The sequence below is a fragment of the Vigna unguiculata genome, unplaced genomic scaffold (genome assembly GCF_004118075.2).
Source record: "Vigna unguiculata cultivar IT97K-499-35 unplaced genomic scaffold, ASM411807v1 contig_173, whole genome shotgun sequence".
Lineage (NCBI taxonomy): Eukaryota > Viridiplantae > Streptophyta > Magnoliopsida > Fabales > Fabaceae > Vigna > Vigna unguiculata.
The window spans coordinates 76,380-86,190 of record NW_021010877.1 but is presented as its reverse complement, the minus strand read 5'-3'; the positions used below and the strand labels follow the sequence as shown (position 1 = coordinate 86,190).

At 42.2% G+C, this 9,811-nt stretch overlaps 1 non-coding gene across 1 annotated transcript; it reads left to right on the top strand.

Moving 5' to 3' along the window:
• Positions 1–9,462: 9,462 nt before the first annotated feature.
• LOC114171276 lies at positions 9,463–9,571 on the top strand. The gene has a single exon (XR_003601432.1). It is a non-coding gene; the product is annotated as a small nucleolar RNA R71 (small nucleolar RNA).
• The last annotated feature ends 240 nt before the right edge of the window (positions 9,572–9,811 follow it).

Sequence of the window (9,811 nt, the reverse complement as noted above, 5' to 3'; positions counted from 1 at the left end):
GGAGCACATAACTTGGTAGCCGATCATCTTAGCAGGATTGAAAATTGAGAAGATAACATTCCTATTAAGGATGACTTTCCTGATAAAGTCCTCCTAGCATTGACTGCTGTGAAAGGTATGTTTCCTGAACCTTGGTTTGCTGACATTGTTAATTATTTGGTTGTTTTTGCTATTCCTCCTTCCTTCTCCAAATATGAAAGAATCAAGCTAAAAAGTGAGACAAAGTACTATATATGGGAAGACCCAATCTTATGGCGCATTGGTAGTGACCAAGTCATAAGGAGGTGTGTTCCAGATATCGAGATACCTCATGTGCTTGAGTTCTGTCATTCGTCTCCTTTTGGTGGACATTATGGCACACAACGAACAGGTAGGAAGGTGTTGGATTGTGGATTATATTGGCCTACCATTTTTAAAGATGCACAAAGGATATATGAAAATTGTGAGCAGTGCCAAAGGGCAGCCAGATCCATTACAAGAAGGGATGAAATGCCTCAACAACCCATGCTATATTGTGAGGTATTTGATATTTGGGGTATTGATTTTATGGATCCTTTTCCTCCTTCTTTTGGGTTTTCTTATATTTTGCTTGCTGTAGACTATGTCTCCAAATGGGTGGAAGCCATAGCTACAAGGACTAATGATTCTCGAGTTGTTATGAGTTTTGTCAGGTCTAGCATTTTCTGCAGATTTGGGATACCACGAGCCATCATCAGTGACCAGGGGACTCATTTCTTGAATAGGCTACTTGAGAACATGTTGAAGAAGTATGGGGTGACACATCGCATTGCTACACCATATCACCCCCAAACCAATGGACAAGCAGAGATCTCTAACAGAGAGATTAAAAAGATACTAGAGAAAGTAGTGGTAATTTGATCGCCTAACGACAGCGATATCACTCCCTTTAGAGGAATTGAACATCAAATAGATTTAGTGCCTGGGGCTAGTCTACCAAATAGACTAGCCTATAGGACAAATCCTCAAGAAACAAAGGAGATAGAGTCTCAAGTCCAAGAGTTGTTGGAGAAGGGTTGGGTTCAAAAGAGCCTTAGCCCTTGTGTTGTGCCTGTTTTGTTAGTACCTAAAAAGGATGGAAAATGGAGAATGTGCTGTGATTGTAGAGCCATAAATAACATCACCATTAAATATAGGCATCCAATCCCTAGGCTTGATGACATGCTTGATGAGTTGCATGGGTCCCTCATGTTTTCTAAAATTGATCTAAAGAGTGGTTATCACCAAATAAGAATCAAAGAAGGTGATGAGTGGAAAACCGCTTTTAAGACCAAATTTGGACTATATGAGTGGTTGGTGATGCCGTTTGGGCTTACTAATTCACCTAGCACATTCATGAGGCTAATGAACCATGTCCTTAGAGAGTGCATAGGAAAGTTTGTGGTTGTCTATTTTGATGATATCTTGATTTATAGCAAGAGCTTGCATGAGCACATAGACCATCTGAGGTCTGTCCTTACCATCCTTAGGGTAAATAGTTTGTTTGCTAATAAAGAGAAATGTACTTTCTGTGTAGATAGTGTAGTTTTCTTAGGTTTTGTTGTGAACAAAAATGGGGTCCATGTTGACCCTACAAAAATAAAGGCCATCCAAGAATGGCCTACTCCTAAAAATGTTGGAGAGGTTAGGAGCTTCCATGGTTTGGCAAGCTTTTATAGGAGGTTTGTTCCTAACTTCTCTACTTTGGCTTCACCCCTCAATGAACTTGTCAAGAAAGATGTATCTTTTAATTGGGGGTGAAAAACAAGAGTCTGCTTTTCAACAACTCAAGGAAAATCTCACCAATGCACCCATTCTAGCTTTACCAAACTTTTCAAAAACCTTTGAGCTAGAGTGTGATGCATCCGGTGTAGGAATAGGTGTTGTGTTGTTGCAAGGAGGGCACCCAATTGCTTATTTCAGTGAAAAACTTCATGGTGCCTCCCTCAACTATCCCACCTATGATAAGGAATTGTATGCCTTAGTTAGGGCCCTTCAAACTTGGGAACACTACCTTGTGTCCAAAGAGTTTGTCATTCATAGTGACCATGAGTCGCTAAAATATTTGAAGGGCCAACATAAGCTGAATAAAAGACATGCTAAGTGGATGGAATTCTTGGAACAATTTCCTTGTGTGATAAAGTACAAGAAGGGCAAAAGTAATGTGGTGGCTGATGCCTTGTCTAGAAGGCACACCTTGTTTTTAAAATTGGGAGCCCAAATTCTTGGATTTGATCACATTCCAGAAATGTATAATCAAGATTCTGAGTTTTCCTCTACTTATGCTGAATGTATGGAAAGACCTCAAGGAGGTTTTTATGTGAATAAGGGGTATTTGTTTAAAGAAGGAAAAATTTGTATTCCCCAATGTTCACAAAGAAAACTCCTTGTTCAAGAAACACATGAAGGGGGATTAATGGGTCATTTTGGGGTAGAAAAAACCCTAGGTCTTTTAAAAGAGAAATTCTTTTGGCCCCATATGAGGAAGGATGTCCAAAGGCATTGTAATAGATGTATTTCATGCTTACAATCTAAGTCTAAAATAATGCCGCATGGATTATACACCCCCTTGCTTGTTGCTTCAGCCCCTTGGGAAGATATAAGTATGGATTTTGTCTTAGGACTCCCAAGAACACAAAGGGGTTTTGATTCCATTTTTGTGGTGGTAGATCGTTTTAGCAAAATGACACACTTTATACCCTTCCACAAAGTGGATGATGCTAGCAACATTGCTAGGCTTTTCTTTAGAGATGTGGTTAAGCTTCATGGTATACCCCGCACCATAGTTTCTGATAGAGACACCAAGTTCCTTAGCCACTTTTGGAAAACACTTTGGTCAAGGTTAGGAACTAAGCTTAATTTCTCTACTTCATGTCACCCACAAACTGATGGGCAAACTGAAGTTGTTAATAGGTCTCTGTCTACTATGTTAAGGGCAATTTTGAAAGGGAACCACAAATCTTGGGATGAATGCCTTCCCCATATTGAGTTTGCCTACAATAGAGTAGTTCATAGCACTACTAAAATCTCTCCATTTGAAGCTGTTTATGGCTTTAATCCTCTCACTCCCATGGACTTGCTACCACTTCCTACATCTTTTGATTTTATTCATAAAGAAGGGGTGGCAAAATCTGATTTTGTTAAAAAAATGCATGAAAAGATTAAAAGCCAAATCCAACAACAAATAGAGAGGTATGCTAAGTACAACAATAAAGGGAAGAGGGAAATGATTTTTGAAGAAGGGGATTGGGTGTGGCTACACCTTAGAAAAGATAGATTTCCTAAGCAAAGGAAGTCTAAACTTAGTCATCGAGGTGATGGTCCCTTTAAAGTGCTGAAAAGAGTAAATGATAATGCGTATAGGCTAGAGTTGCCTGAAGGCTATGATGTGCATGCCACCTTTAATGTTGCTGACTTAATACCTTTTGCAGGTGGTACAGATGATGAGGCAGAGACTACAGATTTGAGGACAAATCCTTCTCAAGAGGGAGGGGATGATGAGAAACCTCGAGCCAAGGGACCTACAACAAGAGCCATGGCTAGGAGAATACAAGAGGAATGGGCCTTAAATGCGCATGCAAGGCCCAAGATGAACTTCACATGGGCCAAGGAAGATGTGAAGACCTAGCCTAGGACATTTTTCTTGTAAATACTAGATTAGGATTTTATTTTTGGGCTTTGTATTTTGGGCCCAGTAGAATAGGATTTTCTTTGGGCCATGTATTGGGCCTTAGAGGAAATTGGGCTTTAGAAGTAATTTTGGACCAAAAAGGGGAATTGGGCCAAATGGGCCAAGAGTAGTGTGTCTACTCTAGAAAACCCTAGAAGCTTCTCAAACTTGCTCTCCAAGGATGAGAGTTAGCTTCCCATGGCAAGACAAGTGTGACTTGCTTAGGTGGCAAGTCACACCTCCCACATGCTCCTTTTTGGCTCCAAAATTCAACTTTCTAGACTCCTTTTTCCCTGCACTTTTTGGAGACCCCTTGGTCTCATTTTAGCCTATAAATAGAAGGCTTAGGAGATGTATTTTTCAGCTTGAAATTGAGTAATGAATTGCTGCCCAAATTTGTGCACAAATCTCTTTTGAGCTCACCTTAGAGTAAACTCTTCTCTAGTTTACTCTAGTCTTCTTCCTTAGGAGTTGGCTTCACCTCTCTTAAGAATCCTTTCACCTACACCAAACCAAACACCTTAAGCTTCTTTCCTTCATGCTTCCGCATCCAACACCATCCATGGAGCCTCCATTCTTCATGCAAGCTTCAATGGAGACAAGAAGAAGCTATCACATTCCCAAAACAATTCCAAAGCTCCAAAATTTCCTAAGGTAGGAATAATCATGGTTTTTCAGGCTAAGGGCTTGTAATGAGTTGTAGAACAATGAAAGGGTATGCAGGCTCAAAAAGGGGTATCAACAGAAATAGTTCAAGGTAGGCTCATCTGGCTATAGGCTCACAAAAAAAATTGCCTAAATCATGTCCAAACATGCATGTGTATCAGGAAAGTATCAGAAAGAGTCAAGCCAAGACCACTGTGCAAGCATTCAAGAGGCGGTATCACACAACAAAGAACAGAGAGTGGCTCAAATTCTCACACAGGATAAAACAATTCCAAAAGCAACTTGACATGCAAAGACAAAGTAAGGATATCAGTTCACAGAATAACCAACAACTCATCCTCCAAAAGTGAAGTGAGTGTTCCAAACAGAAAGCAAAAACATAACACTAACTAACACAAATTAACAAAAAGGAATCAAACAAACGAAAACAACAACAGACAGACAGACCTGGACAAGTGCAATAAAAGTAAAGAAGAAGGGGAAAGAAAACTCCCTGAATCATGGTGAAACAGTAGTGGGGTCAAGCAGGGAAGTTTCCTCCACAACAGTATCCACCAAGGCAGGATTGCTGAGGAATGGCTTAAGACGATGCCCATTCACTTTGAAGCTCTTATCTGTGGACTGGCTTTTGATTTCAACTGCACCGTAAGGATAAACATTAGTGACAACAAAAGGACCAATCCACTTTGATCTCAACTTACCCCCCATGAGTCCAAGTCTGGAGTTATACAGTAAAACTTGCTGACCAACAACAAACTCCTTTCTAGCAATGGAGCTATCATGGAATCTCTTGGTCTTCTCCTTGTAGAACATAGAGTTCTGATATGCCTCCAAACGGATCTCATCCAACTCGTTCAACTGCAGCTTCCTTTCCTCCCCAGCTTGATCAAGAGAGAAATTGCATGACTTGACAGCCTAGTAGGCTCGATGCTCTATCTCCACTGGAAGGTGGCATGGCTTACCAAAGACAACCCGATAAGGAGACATCCCTATAGGTGCCTTGTAAGCAGTCCTGTGAGCCCATAGAGCGTCCTCAAGTCTATTGCTCCAATCCTTCCTGTTGGGCTGCACAATCTTCTCCAAGATCCTCTTGATTTCTCTGTTTGAGATCTCAGCTTGCCCATTAGTTTGGGGGTGATATGGTGTAGAAAGTTTGTGCATAACCCCATACTTTTGAAGCAAAACCCCCAAGGATCTGTTGCAAAAATGGGTGCCTTGGTCACTAACAATAGCTCGAGGAACTCCAAACCTACAAAATATGTGAGACCTAACAAAATCCACAACAACTCGAGCATCATTAGTTCTAGTGGCTTTGGCTTCCACCCATTTTGAAACATAATCAATAGCAAGCAAGATGTAAGTGAAACCAAAAGAGACAGGGAAAGGGCCCATGAAATCTATACCCCAGACGTCAAACACCTCACAAAATAGCATGGGTTGTTGAAGCATCTGTTGTCTCCAAGAAATGGCTCCTCCTGCTCGTTGGCATTCCTCACATGTGCTACAAATCCTCCACGCATCTTTAAAGATGGTGGGCCAATAAAATCCGCAATCTAGCACCTTACGAGCTGTCCTTTGTGTGCCAAGGTGACCACCAGGTGCAGATGAATGACAAAATTTGTGGACCGAGTCAATCTCATGGTCCAGAATGCATCTCCTGGTAACCTGATCATTGCACATTTTCCACAGATAGGGGTCATCCCAAATGTAATACCTAGCATCGCTCTTGAGTTTATCACATTGAGCTCTGGATGCTAGGGGAGGAAAAACAGAAGCAGCAAGATAATTAACAATGTTAGCAAACCAAGGTGAGGAAGAAGTAGAGAGTGTCAACAAACTTTCATCGGGAAAGTCATCCCGGATCGGTGTAGCATCATCAGTAGACCTCTCAATCTTGCTTAGGTGGTCTGCAACTAGGTTTTGTGCTCCGCTCCTATCACGGATCTCCAAATCAAATTCTTGGAGCCAGAGCATCCATCTTATCAGTCGAGGTTTTGATTCTGCCTTCTTCAACAGGTACTTAAGAGCTGCATGGTCAATAAACACAACAACAGGAGAACCAAGCAGATAAGATCGAAACTTTTCAAGTGCGAAAACTACCGCAAGGAGCTCTTTTTCTGTTGTGGTGTAATTTGATTGGGCAACATCTAATGTCCTGGAGGCGTAGTAGATTACCCTCGGCTGCTTATCAATCCTTTGAGCTAGAACAGCCCCTAATGCATAGTTGGATGCATCACACATAAGCTCAAATGGGGCTGTCAAGTCGGGCGCCTGAATGATTGGAGTTGTGGTCAGGGCCTTCTTGAGGCAATCAAAAGCCTCTTTGCATCCTTCATCAAAGATGAAGTCAACATCCTTTTGCAATAGGTTGGATAGTGGGAGGGCCTTCTTAATGAAGTCTTGAATGAAGCGCCTGTAAAACCCTGCATGGCCAAGAAAAGAACGAACCTCTCGCACAGAAGAGGGGTAAGGCAATTGTGAAATAATTGAGATCTTGGCAGGGTCAACTTCAATGCCCTTTTTTGAAATTATGTGCCCCAATACTATGCCTTGTTCTACCATGAAATGACATTTCTCAAAATTGAGAACAAGGTTAGCCTTCTGGTTTCTTGATTTAGCCTTCTGTAGTCAATGCAAACCCTCCAACTGTTTTGCACTCTTGTTGGAATCAACTCCTCTTTTTCATTCTTGACTACAGTGAGGCCAGTCTTCTTTGGAACAACATGGATGGGGCTAACCCACTGACTGTCAGAAATGGGGTAGATGATCCCAGCTTGTAGAAGCTTGGTCACCTCCTTCTTTACAACATCCGAGATGACAGGGTTGAGTCGCCTCTGTGGCTGTCTCACTGGCTTTGCTCCATCTTCCAACAATATCCTGTGCATGCATGTTGATGGGCTAATACCAGGGATGTCAGCCAATGTCCATCCAATTGCCTTCTTATGCTTCTTAAGAACTTGCAACAACCTCTGCTCTTGTTCAACAGTGAGGGAGATGGAAATGATGACAGGCAGTTTGTCCTCCTCCTCTAAGTAGACATACTTGAGGTTGTCTGGTAGTGGTTTCAACTCTAGAGTACTGGATGCTGGCTGAATATCAGGAACCAGAGGGGAGGGAGAAATGGGTTCCACAGCCTGTACCTGAGCATAACAATTAGATGCATATGTACTTCCTGCAACATGGTTAGTGCAACCTGATTGTATAACATCAAAGTGAATAGGTACAACATCCAGAGAGTCAAACTCTGTACATTCAACATTATCCACATCATATTCAGCATCATCAGAATCAAAATAAGAATCAAGAACATCAATGCATGCAAATTCAGATAACTCAGACACGGATGAATGTTTTAATGTATGCAAAGAGTGGAAATCAGAAATCAATCCATCAACAGCATCATCAATAATATCCACGTGAAAAACAGAATGATCCTCAGAAGGATGTTTCATGGCATCCAGAATGTTGAATTGCACAACAATATCATCAAACTCCATGGACAAAGTACCTGCATGGACATCAATTTTGGTTCGTGCAGTTTTCAAAAATGGTCTGCCTAAAATGATTGGTGCAGAACCATGTGAAAATCCCTCTTCCATGTCAAGAATGTAAAAATCAGCTGGGAAAATCAATTCATCGACACGAACCAAAACATCATCAACCAAACCTGCGGGGTGGGCAACACTTCTATTTGCCAACTGAATCACCACACCCGTAGGTTGCAGGGGTCCAAGAGAAAGAGATTTAAAAATAGACAGAGGCATTACATTTATTGAAGCACCAAGATCAAGCATTGGATTTTCAAATTTATTGTTACCTATGATGCAAGGTACACAAAATGTACCTGGGTCCTTGCACTTCTCAGGAATCTGAGGAACAGATTTACCTATCAATGCTGACACGTTTCTGCCCATGCTGATCTTTTCGTTTCCCTTTAGCCTCCTCTTGTGCGTGCATAGCTCCTTCAAGAACTTTGCATATCTGGGAATCTGTTTAATGGCATCCAACAGAGGTATGTTCACCTCCACCTTCCTAAAAGTTTCCAAGATCTCCCTGTCAACCTCTTCCATCTTTTTGCTTGGAATGGCTCTTGGAGGGAAAGGAAGAGGTATGGAAGGTGCAGCAGTAGAGATGGAAGGTGTAGAAGTCGCACCAGATGTGGAAGGACCAGCTGCATGAGCATCACACTTTCTCTGAAGTGTGGCAGGGTCGGCTTCCTTTGGAGGTGTAGGCTCGGAAGTAGGAACTTCAATGTTCTTCCCAGATCTCAAAGTAATGGCACTCACATTCCTAGGATTTTCCACCGTCTGTGATGGAAGCTTGTCAAAATTCTGAGCCTGTGCCTGGTTTAGCTGAGTGGCCATCTGCCCCATTTGATTTGTCAAACTTTGGATTGAGGCCCTAGTCTCTTGCTGGAATTGCATATTTTGAAGGGTCATCATCCTGACTAACTCCTCCAATGAAATAGAAGAAGAAGGTGCAGGTGTTGCAGCAGGAGCTGGTGTGGGTACAGGTGGAACAGGAGCAGCTTGTGGTGCAGGTGCAACTCTTTGTTGCGGAGGTGGTTGCACATTTTGAAATTGTTGGGGCTGCTGGTTACCCTGGTTGCCCCATCTCAAATTAGGGTGATTCCTCCATCCTGGATTATATCTGTTGGTTGACAAATCATGGTGGTTTTGTTGTTGTTGTTGGGGCCTATTGTTGTTGAAAATATTTGCTGCATAGGCCTGAGGTGTGTCGACTGGTGTAGAAGAAGAAGGAGAAGCAGCCTGTTGTTGCAATGCTGGGCAAGAGTCTGTAAAGTGATCAACAGATGTACAAAGGCCACAAACTCTTGCAGCTGGAGCTCTCTAATTAGAAGCAAGTTGATTGACCAGTGTGGTAAGAGCATCAATCTTACTTTCCAACTTCTTTGTGTACTCGGCTGCTCCTACATCATGAACACCTCTAACAACTATGGCATCACTCCTTGTGCCAAATTGTTGAGAATTTGAAGCCATGTTTTCTATCAGTTGTCTGGCTGCAGCTGGGGTTATGTTACCAAGGGCACCACCACTTGCGGCATCAATCATATTTCGATCCATGTGGTGCAAGCCTTCATAAAAATACTACAGGAGGAGATGTTCAAAAATCTGATGGTGTGGACAGCTTGAACAGAGATTCTTGAACCTCTCCCAGTACTCATAAAGGGTCTCCCCAGATTGCTGCTTGATGCCAGAAATCTCCTTTTGTATGGCTGTTGTCTTTGAAGCAGGAAAGAACTTGGCAAGGAACAATCTCTTCAGGTCATCCCAGCTTGTCTTTCGCATTACCCTCCAAAGAATGAGGGAAAGCCTTCAAGTATACATGGTCCTCTTGTACATCTGCAGGCTTCATGGTGGAACAGACGACATGAAACTGCTTCAAGTGTTTGCACGGGTCCTCACCTGCAAGACCATGAAACTTTGGCAACAAGTGTATCAAACCAGTTTTCAGCAC